At 47.5% G+C, this 12,247-nt stretch overlaps 1 protein-coding gene across 2 annotated transcripts in view; it reads left to right on the top strand.

The window, feature by feature from the left end:
- Positions 1-12,247, top strand: part of RAB24 (RAB24, member RAS oncogene family) — a 427,397-nt gene that overhangs the window by 8,221 nt on the left and 406,929 nt on the right. Inside the window, exons 2-3 of one of the 2 annotated variants that reach the window (XM_069651501.1) lie at positions 3,070-3,168; positions 3,496-3,583. The gene's annotated coding sequence lies outside the window, so the exon portion shown is untranslated. Of the gene's footprint in view, positions 1-3,069; positions 3,169-3,495; positions 3,588-12,247 lie in introns of both variants that reach the window. The other variant, XM_069651502.1, reaches the window with a different exon arrangement.

The raw sequence follows: 12,247 nt of genomic DNA, 5'->3' as shown, positions 1-12,247 counted from the left end.
CCATTTTATAAAAAAAAAACCTCCCCCTTGGGTACTACTCAAACAGGGTCAGAAAGGAATGAATTGCCATTTACAACTATGGGCAACTTTTTCATTGGTGCCCGAGACAGTTTTATGACCCAGTCCGACCCGCACTTGTACACGGGAGCAAACCGTACCAGCCATCTGTGCACCTAAACTACCAACAGCAATGTTAGTCTACACTGTGATCTGAGCTCATGCAGAGGATTATTTTAAGCAGACTGTCCAGGAATCATTAAGAAGAGCTATTACTCTAGCTAATGGTGAAAGAGCAGATAATCTGTAGGGAAATCCTGGTTTAGACCGAGGGATTGTGCTGCAACCTCATTCTTAAAACCTGCTGATTTCTGTTCGCCATAAGCAACGTTTTCTTTTACTTGAACCACACCTGGCACAGTTCCTGCAGCTCCCCTCTAAAAGCAGTTGGGTGGCTGCATTGTGTTGGATAGTTTCAATGATAATATGGCTATTTATTCATTCAATATTTATCGGATACAAGTATCCGACAAACATTGCATAAATAAACCGGGTTGTGGCTGAGGACTGTAACTTCCTCTGGTGACCAGAGGAAGTTATGCTTTTCCTGCAGCTGTGACCTGTATCAAAGTCCTGCTGTGTACACGTAGGGGGCGGAGCCATCCAAGCGTTCATGGCGGCAATGAGCTGCTCCGCCCCCCTACTCCGTGCCGTCGCTTTCTTTTCTTTCTTTTTCCAAAGTAACCCAGCGCAGAGCCCCGGTTTGGGGTTTGCGGCGGCTGACTCTGGCCGGATCCTGTGATCAGGCTACACATCTGGTGCCGGATCTCGGATCCTACAAGAGCCGGCCCAATGACCAGCGCTGCCGTTATCTGCGTAACATGGCTTTCACTGTTAAAACAGCAATGAGCTCACAACGACGGCATTCAGTTCCCTTGGTATGATTTCTGTAACTTTACTGCCTTTACAAGGTGAGGGGTTCTGAACATTGCAGCGAGATGTGCCCGACTTTACCGCTCAGTGCTGCCAGGCAGTGCATTGAGCTCACCGGCCAGAGTCTGTACCACAAGACGTCTTTCTTGGGCCCCCCCCTCTCATATTTCTTTCTTTCTATAGGACCGACTTCCTTCATTTCCCTGCGACTTCCTTGATTTATCTGCAATGTCTCACTGACTAGGTGCCTGCATGTTTTGCTAGTATACAGTGAAAATGCAAACTCCTATGTAGTCCTGCTAGCAAGATAACAATGAGTATTTAGACCTAGAAAATAGCCATAGTGTAGGCAGAGGTCTTCAATCTGTGGGGCGTGTGATCCAGGACAGCGAGAAAAGAGAAACTACATGCTCAGTCAGTGCAACGTGATGGGGGCGAGGGAAATAAATGCAGCCTGGATGTGCGCTTTCCTGCATTTGGATCACGTGCCCACGCTGCGTTGTTGCTGCCTGCTGGTGCCGCCAGCGTCTTACTGTCTGGTAAGGGATGCCGCTTCTCGGCTCAGACCGCCACACCACAGTTGGAGGGAGTGCCGGGAAGCAAGCGTTTCAGGCCTTTGTCGGTCCCTCTGCTTCCCTCTCCCCCTTTGGACCCACAAAGACTAACACGTGGGGAAAGGTGAGCAGGAGGTCTGGATCACTGCAATGCTGGTTCCCCCTGCGCCCCTCTCCCTCTGCCCCCAACTTGCTTGGCCATGGGGGAAGAAGAGGCGAGTGGCGACGGAAGCACACATTGCCAATTTTGTATGATATCCAGCTGCCACACAGCAGTTTGCTGGGCTCTCCAGCAATCTGCTGTGGGGGAGCCAGATATCCGACAACACCGGTCCCCCTGCTTTGGCTGTTCCTCTGCCTCGCCACCCCTCTGGTTCATGGCACAGCGCTGGCCGGGTCTGAGATCCGGGATCAGGTGTCTGGCCGGATCTCGGGACCCGGCCTGCCTCAGGCATGACCAGGTTTTACCAAGCCCCCAGCTTTGCAGTGGGAAGCTGGGGCTTGGTGACCTAATCTAAGCAGTGCTCCTTGCCCCAGCAGTCACTCGTGCATTTCCTGGTTCTGTTTGCTCTTCCCGTTTAGTTTTTTCTGTCCTGAAAGGGACACCACGGAAATCAATGGGCCATGATCACTGTGGCGGGGAGAGGGGGCTGGTCACTGTTGAAAGCAGGCATTCTACATGCTGGACACATTATTCAAATGTGCGTTTTACACATTCAAAGGAAAAAAGTAATTTCCAAACTCAAAAACGCTGCTAAAACTTGGGTTCACTAGTTTTCTTTGAGATGTGTTTATTTTTTTTTTTTACAAAAAGTCATTCGATTTAACAAGTTTTGCATATATATTTTTTGTTTTTATTGTTTTGGTTAAATTCAACCTTAAACACAGTCTCAGCAATGGTCTGTCAACCTGCTGAGCTACCCTGGGAGCCATCTACTATAGAGCAAGTCTATGCATCCCGTGATGTTCTAAAATCACTGCATTACCAACAGTACTTTGGGTGCACCGCTGCCATAAAAGTGATTTAAAGTGGAATTCATGTATATCATCCTGCTGTGGATGCCTGGCCTTCGCCTGCATGTGGCACCATATGTTGCAGAGAAGCCAGGGGAACTCGTGTCTGGCATGGCGCTGTCACCTAACTGCAGTACAAGCTACATGGCTATTACTCGATGTTTCCGAAAGCTAGCTCAGTGAGTTAAGAACTACTGTGTCGTATTCTATGTAAGATATGTAGATGAATGATTGGAATGCCAGCAGGCTGGACTTCTCAACTGTTAAGGGTAAAATATAACAAGCTGATGCTCTTTCGCTCGCTCGCTCGCTCTATTATTTTATTTTTCTCTGTGACTGAGTATGAGTCACGTTTTCAGGTATGTGCTCTGACTGCTCTCTCTCTCTTTCTGCCAGCTGGGGTGGAATGGCCTAAAGGGAACTTAGATTTTCCGGTTGGACCCTGCACCCTAGGTCCATTTTGTGTGCGGGGGGAGGATGTGTGCCGACTGGCAGAGTGTAGTGCGCAAATATTGGTACGGTCAATCTGGTACGTCTATAATATATTTTTATTGTACTTTTTCAATTGCAGGAACACAAATTGGCTCAATCATCCCATCTTGGACAGCAAAGTCCCCAGCAACAATGGCACCATAAAAAATCCTGACATCTGTATTGGGACTTGCCGTCGGTAAGAATGTCTTTTTAAAAAAAAACACTGTATTTTGCTGTGGGTAATGGTGGGGTAGTTTTAAAGGTATAGTAGGAGTCACAATCAAGGATTTCAAACCTATTTTTGAGGCTGTTCCTTTCTCATGTCTAATTTGGGGCGGTACTGAAAGTTTGCGTCTCACGTGGAAGTAGCATTTGCAGTGCACTGTGTACACTCTCCTGGTATCCCAGCGTTACGTCCAGTTTACTAGCTGATGCCTAACACCCAAGAGCTGGTTTTAACTCCTGCTAATTTTTGAAGTTGCAGGTAGACCCATGTATCCTTGACTAACTGTTTTCATTGCAGCAGCATCGCTCCAAGCGTTGGTGTGTCAACCTAACCACCTGTGTCCCACCAAGAAAAATCAATTGAAGCACTTGACCCAGTCACGCAGGCAAGTAAGAATTTCTTTTCCCTATGTAACATTGGTTGAGTAGAAGTGCTGAAGGTTTATATCCGCCCTGTGCAATGTGCATCCAGGTGTGGATTTCGCCACCCTGTGTTCTAGCCCAGGACCCCACTTCAACAAAAAATTCAAGCTTGAACTTCACGATTTGAACAGGGAGTCTTTTGAGACTTGTATCAATGTGGTGTTTTTTTAATGAAGCAGCATGCCCCTTTTTGTTTTCCCCCAAGCTGTTCACATGGTTTTGTCCCCCCCCATGCTTTTATTGTGGTTCACTTTAAATCTTATGTGGTGTTTGTCAATTTAAATCTTTTAAAACATTTTTTATTTGTTAAAACTTTAAATGGTTTTAAAAAAATAGCGTGACATAAATTAACGTGGCGGTTTGCAATTTTTTGAGTCAGACTCCATTTTTAGATGGATCATTGGTACTAAGTGCACATATCTTTTTCACTGTACCGATTTTGGGGGGGGGGGTCGATTTAGAAAGACCACTTAGACTATTTAGAAAGACTGCACAGAGCGGTCTTTCTAAATCAAACTATCATATTTGTTAAACCCCTGACGCGCATGAGTGCGCGCATGGCTGATAGGCGCTGTGAGCCCCAGCAGAGTCGTCACAGGAGGCAGAGGTGAGTTTTGGACTGTGTGTGTGCATGTGGGTAAGATGCGTGTGTTGGGGGATGGAAATTGAGGGTTCGGGGTCCTCCCCCCTCATTGTCAAGTTAATGAGCGGGTGGGGCAGGAGGGGCGCAGTATGTGATTTCCGCACTTTTAAGTCAATACAAATCAGCAAGGAAAAAAAAGTCTGTCTTTTTTTTGTGTTCGGGCTTTAAAATGCAGAAATAACACAGAACTGGATAGTTTCCTAGTGCCCAATGATCGTAGGAATCTCAAATAAAAAGCGGAAGGAGAGGTGGAAACAGACACGAGAAATGCAAAAACACGAAAATGTTTGTTTGTTTTTTTTTTTGCATTTTGGGTTCACTTGGATCGCGGTTGCTGACAAGTTAAGCTGCAGTGTGTGGTTTGTGGCGCTACATTAGCAACCCTGAAGCCAACACTGTTAAGGCGCATTTGGAAACAAAACATTAGCAAAAAAGACCGGGGATTTGTTTGTACGGCAGCTGCAAGGCATACACAAGCAAAAAGACACTGTTCAAATGTGGCCTCAGTACCTGCAAATGCTTTGCAAGCTTATTGCGGCATTATCTGGGGGGGAAAAGCCCTTTACAGATTCTGAGAGTAATTCTGCCAACAATTCTCACCATCAACCAGGTAATGCTTAGTGACGGTGCAGCAGAGAAATGCAAAAGTATCTTTATCTGACACCACAATTTTCTGCCGCATCACTGACTTGTCCTCTTCTATCAGTACAGAATTGATATTGTGCTTGAAATATTTTGTAAACCAATTCAGGGAAGAGCAACTGCATCTATAGTCATTGACATTGTTAACTACTTCCTAAGTTCCCACTGCCTAAAGTGGGAGGCATGTGTTGGTATTTGCTTGGATGGTGCTCCTTCAATGTCTGGTGCTAGAACTGGGTTAAAAGCAAAAGTGTTGATTGGCCACCAGGGGACGCAGAGACTAGTCCCTGTGTAAGCTCTGCCGTCGCAGCCCCAATAAGTGGTCTGAGCCCCCACTTGTGACCCCCCGCCCCCAAGGACGGGAATCTGGTGGCAGACGTGTAAAGGCCCCCCACCCCACGAGAGAAAACCCGAGGAAAATCGGACCAGGGATCGGTCAGAAAACACATCCTAAAGTCACGGCCAGGGAAGCGTTTCTGAGCCCGCGCAATTACACCAGCAGGAGACCTGCCCGCCTCTGGGGACCTAGGGCACTGGAGTGGCCTCAAGGAGGTGAAACCCTGGAACACTGCTGCAGCACGACTGGGCCAGGAAGCGAAGCGAGGCACCCGACCCACAGACACCAGAGACCCGCTCTGGTCATCGGAGCCACTGGCGGAGGATCTGATCTTCAGAGCGCAAACCCGACAAGGGCCGGAATCTGCCCTACGCACCACAAGGTAGGGCAGACAACACAGTGTCTGAGTGCTCCCCCCTCCTCCCCCCCACTGCATAAGGACCGGGCCTGGCACCTGACACCCCTGACCAGACTAACACGGAACGGGGCACACCCGCGTAATATACGCAGCGCTCCACCCGATGAAGGACCACAGGCGGCAGCGTGTAAAAAAAAAAGAGCTCCCTCCACTTGACCCCCCCCCCAGAGCCCACGGGGCACCCAATAAATTGGCCCCCGTACTGGCACAAGGCACACGTGAAGGAGGGCACATGCACTGAACTGCCTGCAGCATAGCAGCGCACCACCTCCAGAATGTGATAAGACTGTAACTACGTGCGCCCACAGGCAGCCAAGGACCCGCAGGGGACACCCAAGCAAAACACCAACGCCTCTCTCCTGCTACAACCTCCCGCCCCATCGAGGCAAAAGGGAACCCAGAGCACTTTGATAGAGCAGACCAAGCACAAGCCCAACTGCAGGCCCTCCTCGCATGGACTGGACTAATAGCAGGTCCTCAAGAAACAAGTCACCCTCGACACTCCTAAGGGCGCATAACAAGCTACAGACACAGGTCACTGATGCAGTCGGAGCAGGCCCAGTGAATCATTCCGTGAACATCCCTTCACAAACTTAAACACTTATATACCATGCCCTGTCGCCTGGGTCAACAAGCAGTAAAGAGGGAGACCCAACACACCATAGCCCAAGCTCCAAGCAACCGTCAGCAGACATTTCAATCCTAACTTGATCCCAAGTGAAGAGGTCCTGTTAAAGATCCTGAACCATGACCAGACCCGGGAATCAACCCAAAACCACCCTCTGAGACGCCCACCCAACACGACCCCGTAATCTGGCCTCACTAGCGTAAGTGGAACAGAGGAAGGAGGATCCCGCCATATAGGGAGCACCACAGGAAAAGCAATTAAAGAGACACTGAGGTACAGTTCCTGTCTCCAGGTATTTGAGCGCACAACAGTACACCTCCCAAGCTCTACTGCGGTGCACACAGAAAAGCGGAACCGAGGAACCAGGCCGGTAGAACGCCTCCCATACAAGATCTACAATACTGACCCAGACCTGAACACATACCTTGGTCCCGCCTCATAGCACCAACACCACCTCCGAGATCCCAGGAGCATAAAAGAGAAACTAGCTCCATTCGCCTACACCCCTTGGCCTTCTGAGACCAGCGATCTCAACATGGCAAACACAGACGCTATGGCAAGCGAATCAGCGGCCACCAAAGGGGACATTGCCGCTTTACTAGGAGAAATAAAGAACGTGGGGGCCAACATTGGATGTAAAATAGACAAGATTACAAATCGCCTAGCCAGCATGGAAGAAAGGCTGGAACGGGTGGAGAATAACCAAGGTTCCATAGACAACCTGGAAGTACAGCTCGATCAGAGGATGACGGAACCAGAACAACGGGAAGAAGACCTCAAACTTATGCTGGATGACTTGGAAAACCGGGAAAGACGGAACAACCTACGTATTTTCGGTATCCTGGAACGAGAAGGGGAGACTGAGGGCGACCTGAGGAATACCTTACATGACATCATCAAACTTCTAGTCGCTGATGATGCGATTGATGAACCCAAAACGGAAAGAATACACAGAGCCGGAGGCCCCCCGGGCGGACCAAGATCTGTGCTCGCCCAATTCCACTGCTTCCAGGATAAGGCCAGGGTCCTTGAAAGGGCAAGGAACAGCGGCATGATCACTCTTGGAGGTGCCCAGATCTCAATATACCAAGATCTATCATCTATGACGCTTGCACTCCAGCGGATGTGCGGACCTCTTACAAAGCATCTGAAGGAAAAGAACATAAGATACAGATGGGGCTATCCCCTCTCCCTCTCCTTCGAATACGAAGGCAACAAAATAAAGCTGAGCTCGGAAAAGGAAATCAAGACATGCATCTCCGACCTACTTGGACCACGCACAGAGGAAGATAACCGGGAAGGACCACGACGAGAAGACGGAGGATGGCGCATACAGGGTCCTAGAAGAAGACGTGTGAAGGGCTTGAGGAAATACCGAAGAGGTAACACCTCCCCGGAGGTAGACAACTGACCATCCACAAACTTGGCAAGATAATAATTATTTCAATGTAAAAGATCGTGACCTGATTGGACAAACATCTTTTGGTCGACAACAAGGTCAAGACGCGGACATGAGGGGGAAGGGCAGAGGGGGCTCAATTAAGAATGAGATGTTATATTAAGCAAAGGGACGTGAAGTAACGGTCCCCACAGGTGGTTCGATGCAGGACCACTGTAACCATCTGGGTTCGATCGAACACCACCAACTTGGGGAGGGAGGGGAGTGGGAGGGGAGAGAAGGGCGGGACAGAAGTTGGGAAAAGGTTGCAACAACGTCTGTATTAATTCAAAACACTCAAGACACTGTGGGACCTAATGAGCAAACAATCTACTGGTTAGGGAACATATACAACTACCCAACAAGTACTAACCATGGCATCATCTGACGAGCTGAAGGGAAGCGACTCCCTTAGAGTAGGGACACTCCAGGCCAGAGCTCACCAACCAAGTTCCTGTCGATCAAGATCCAAAATCGACATCCTTCTTTTACAGGAGACCAAGTTCGCTAAAGGTGAGGAACGATGCATTCTCGGGAAGCGGGGGGGACTGGAATTCTGGGGTTCTGGGCCACTCGGGAAAGGAGGTGTGGGAATCCTGATTAAGAAGGGAATTAACTTTCAGGTAGGCAAGACATGGTCTGATGTGGGAGGGCGTGCTCTTTTGATAACGGGAAAAGTTGCACAAAGGTAAAGGTAACGATTGCTACCATATACTCCTCCAACACCGGACAGGCTAAATTCCTTGAGAAAACAATCCCTAAAATAATGTTAGAAGCCTCAGGTCATATTGTTCTGGGAGGCGACTTTAACCAGTGGGCAGACCCGGCCAAAGACTGGAAACCAGGTAATCCCGAAACGAGAAACCAGAATAAAGGCGACCACACTGAATTATTAGACATGATGGACATGTACGAAATGAAGGATGTGTGGAGGATTTTGCACCCCAGCGATGGAGGATACACTTTTTACTCTAGCCCGCACAACACATTCACCCATATTAATTACGTATACCTCACAAAGGATCTCCTTGATACCACAACGCACTCAGAAATTATTCCGATAACATGGTCAGATCATGACATGGTGCTGATAGATATTAATTGGGTAGACCTACCTGTCATGGGAGGGAAGCGGCGGTGTAATGAGAGCCTTTGGAAAGATGCCGTTTTCAAGACAGAAATGGAGACTGAAGTTAACGAATATTTCAAATTGAACAATAACTGTGAGGTATCCAAGCAAACAATCTGGGAAGCTGGGATAGCCATTTGGAGGGGCATCTTAATAAGTGAAGGGCCCTCTAGGAAGAGGGAGCGAAAGATCATAGAACACAGACTCAGAACCGAAATATGCCAATTGGAAGGGGACATAAGAAAGGATCCTGGGGTAGATCCTGATAAAATGAACGCAGCACAGCGGAAAAGGGAGGAATTGCGACTGTTGGAGCATGAACAAGTAGTGCGCAAACTACGACTCCTCAAACAGAAATTCTACGCAAAAGGGGACAAGGCCGACGCACTATTAGCCGCCAGACTTAAAGAAAAAAGGGCAGAGCGCAAAGTATAAGAAATAATTGAAGACAACCCCCCCACGACGCTCACTCCCCACACCATCCCAGAGTGTTTTGCCAACTTTTCTGAGACCCTATATACCTCAGAAACGAACCCTGGCCAATTAGACACAGACTTCTACCTGTCCTCAATTAACATGCCCAAAATAACACACTGAGAATCCGAGTTGCTAGACTCCCCAATAGCTGAGCAGGAAGTCCAAGATGCAATAAAAAGGTTAACCATAGGCAAATCCACGGGGGAAGATGGCTACGCGGCCGGTTTTTACAAAAACTTTAGTGCGCAGCTAACACCATTTATGATAGAATTATTTAATGAAATACTAGAGACAGGGGAAACCTCAGGCTACTTCACAAGAGCACGGATAACAGTGATTCCCAATGAAGGGAGAAACCCTAAATATTGTGGATCAGACAGCCCTATCTCCCTACCCGACCTTGATGCCAAAATCTACACTAGGGTGTTAGCTGCCAGATTAGAAACATTAATGCCCCATCTTAAACACTCTGACCAAGTTGGGTTTATATTGGGAAGGCAAGGGGCGGACACTATGCGCAAAACACTCCACCTCGTTCATACATCTCATACCCTGCCCTTTTATCGATGGACGCAGTGAAAGTTTTCGACAGAGTGGATTGGGAATTCCTGAGGGCGGTCTTGCGAAAGGTAGGAATAGGGCCGAGATTTAGGAAGGGAGTACAGGCGGTATATACACCCCCCACCCCAAAGCATCAATATTCGTAAATTGAGAATACTCCAGATGGTTCGAATTGGAACGCGGAACCCTACAGGGTTGTCCCCTCACTGCAATTCTCTTTGCACTTTCCCTAGAACCCCTGGCCCAAAAAAATGAGAACCGACCCCACGGTAGAAGGTATGTGGCTGGGAGCAACAGAATATAAGGTAGCACTCTATACAGATGATATACTGCTACACATAACTAACCCTTCCGTATCCATCCCTATGCCCTTCATCTATTAGAAGAATATGGTCAACTCTCTGGGTTCAAAGTGAATAGGACTAAATCGATACTATTTCCCCTTCAGGGATCGAAAGAAGAAAACAAAACCAAATTCATCCCATTAGGCCTCAAGATTGAACATTCCACATTGAAATATTTAGGTATACAGGTCACCAAAACTCTGGCTGACCTATATGAGGCTAATTTCCCTCCCCTCCTCCAGCGATTCTCTGCTGATCTAAACAAGTGGAGCAAGCTTACAATTTCCTGGTTAGGACGAATTAACTCTATTAAAATGGTATGTCTCCCCCCGGTTCCTGTATCCCTTCCAAATGCTACCTGTTGAGATACCAAAAGGGTTCTTTATTGAGGCCAAAAAAATTATGGTACGGTTCCTCTGGCAGGGGAAGAAGGCGAGAATCCCATATAACACTTTAACACTTCCCAAAGACAAAGGTGGAGTAGGGCTCCCAGACCTACAAAAATATTACAAAGCCACCCAACTACGCATTCTAATCCTGCACCTACGTGACCACAAAAATCTCCAATGGATCCACTTGAACAACCATTATTTATTACCAGCTACGGTATCAGAGTGGCTATGGGCCCCGCAAAAAAAGCTTCACCGTAAACTCAAAGGCCATCCAATATTAAGCACCACATGGAGTGTATGGCGAACAGGCAGAGAGGCGCAAGATTACCACTTGGCCAGCCTCACTCAGCCATCTATGGTCCCCTGGCATAAACGACCACATACTCAACGTAGGAAGGTTCCAATATTGGTATGAGGCGGGCTTGGAAGGGGTGGGGCAATTGCAGAAAAAAAACTTTCATCCCACTCCCAAAGACTGAGGCCCTAGGAATAGGTCCACTGTCCACCTTCTAATACATACAGATAAAAGGTGTCCTAACGAAACCTGAATGGAAGGATAAACTGAAAAGTGACCTTACCCCATTTGAAAAACTCCAGGTCTGAAATGAAGGGCCTGATATCTGCAATGTACAAATAACTAATAGAAGCAGGAGATGGGTCCACGGACCCTCTGAGAAGTAGCTGGGAAAGAAACATAGGAGACGAGATAAGCCCTGATCAGTGGGAACAACGTGTAAGGCAGCATCCAAAACGTCCATATGTAGCCAATACAAACTTCACGCTATTAAGTTACTACACAGATGGCAATATGATCCACTCGGGCTCTCCAAAATGTTTCAAACAATGAGTCCAAGATGCTGGAGGAAATGTGGGGAAATAGCCGACTACTGGCACATTTGGTGGAGTTGCCCGTACATAAAGGTTTTCTGGGATGAGGTCCTGGGTTGGATCAAAGAACTAGATGGCATACAAAGAGTCGCCGACCCTCACTTGATTCTATTCGGACTGGAGGGAACCGAAGACGACTGGATCAGAATTAAAGGACTGGCCCCCCAACTAATGGTGGCGGCTCTTGCCTTACTGGTAATGAAATGGAAATCCACAACGGTCCAGAGAAAAAATGAATGAATCAATGTAGCATCCAACATCTGCACAATGGAAATGATCACAGCCTCTCTGCACAATAAAGCTTCGCAATGCGAGACTCTATGGATGGACTTCAAAAATAAACACCTCTCAATAACTTCAGAGTCTCAATCTGACAAACTCCCAAGGACTTAATTTATGTCGGAGGAACCAACAGATGACGCAGGAAGACAGCTCAGATCTCTCAGTTTAGAAACCATCACAACAGTAGGACTATGACCACTTTTTCCCACACACACACAATGTTCGTAAGATGTTTGCTCGACCAAAGGGGGGAGTGGGGCGGGCGAGGGCAAAGTTTTGTTAATTGTTCCATCCAGAGAATGGAGACACGAATAATGATGTTTGAAAGTATAACAAAGCTACAAGCTCTGCTCTCGTAATGTAACCATGAGCTAGTAATTATGCACTATATAATGTGAATTCTTTTGTTCAAAATCAATAAAACTAAATCATTTTTTTTATTTTTTAA

Source organism: Ambystoma mexicanum, chromosome 3p, assembly GCF_040938575.1.
Source record: "Ambystoma mexicanum isolate Mex_15411 chromosome 3p, UKY_AmexF1_1, whole genome shotgun sequence".
NCBI lineage: Eukaryota > Metazoa > Chordata > Amphibia > Caudata > Ambystomatidae > Ambystoma > Ambystoma mexicanum.
This window is presented reverse-complemented; position numbering and strand designations above follow the sequence as displayed.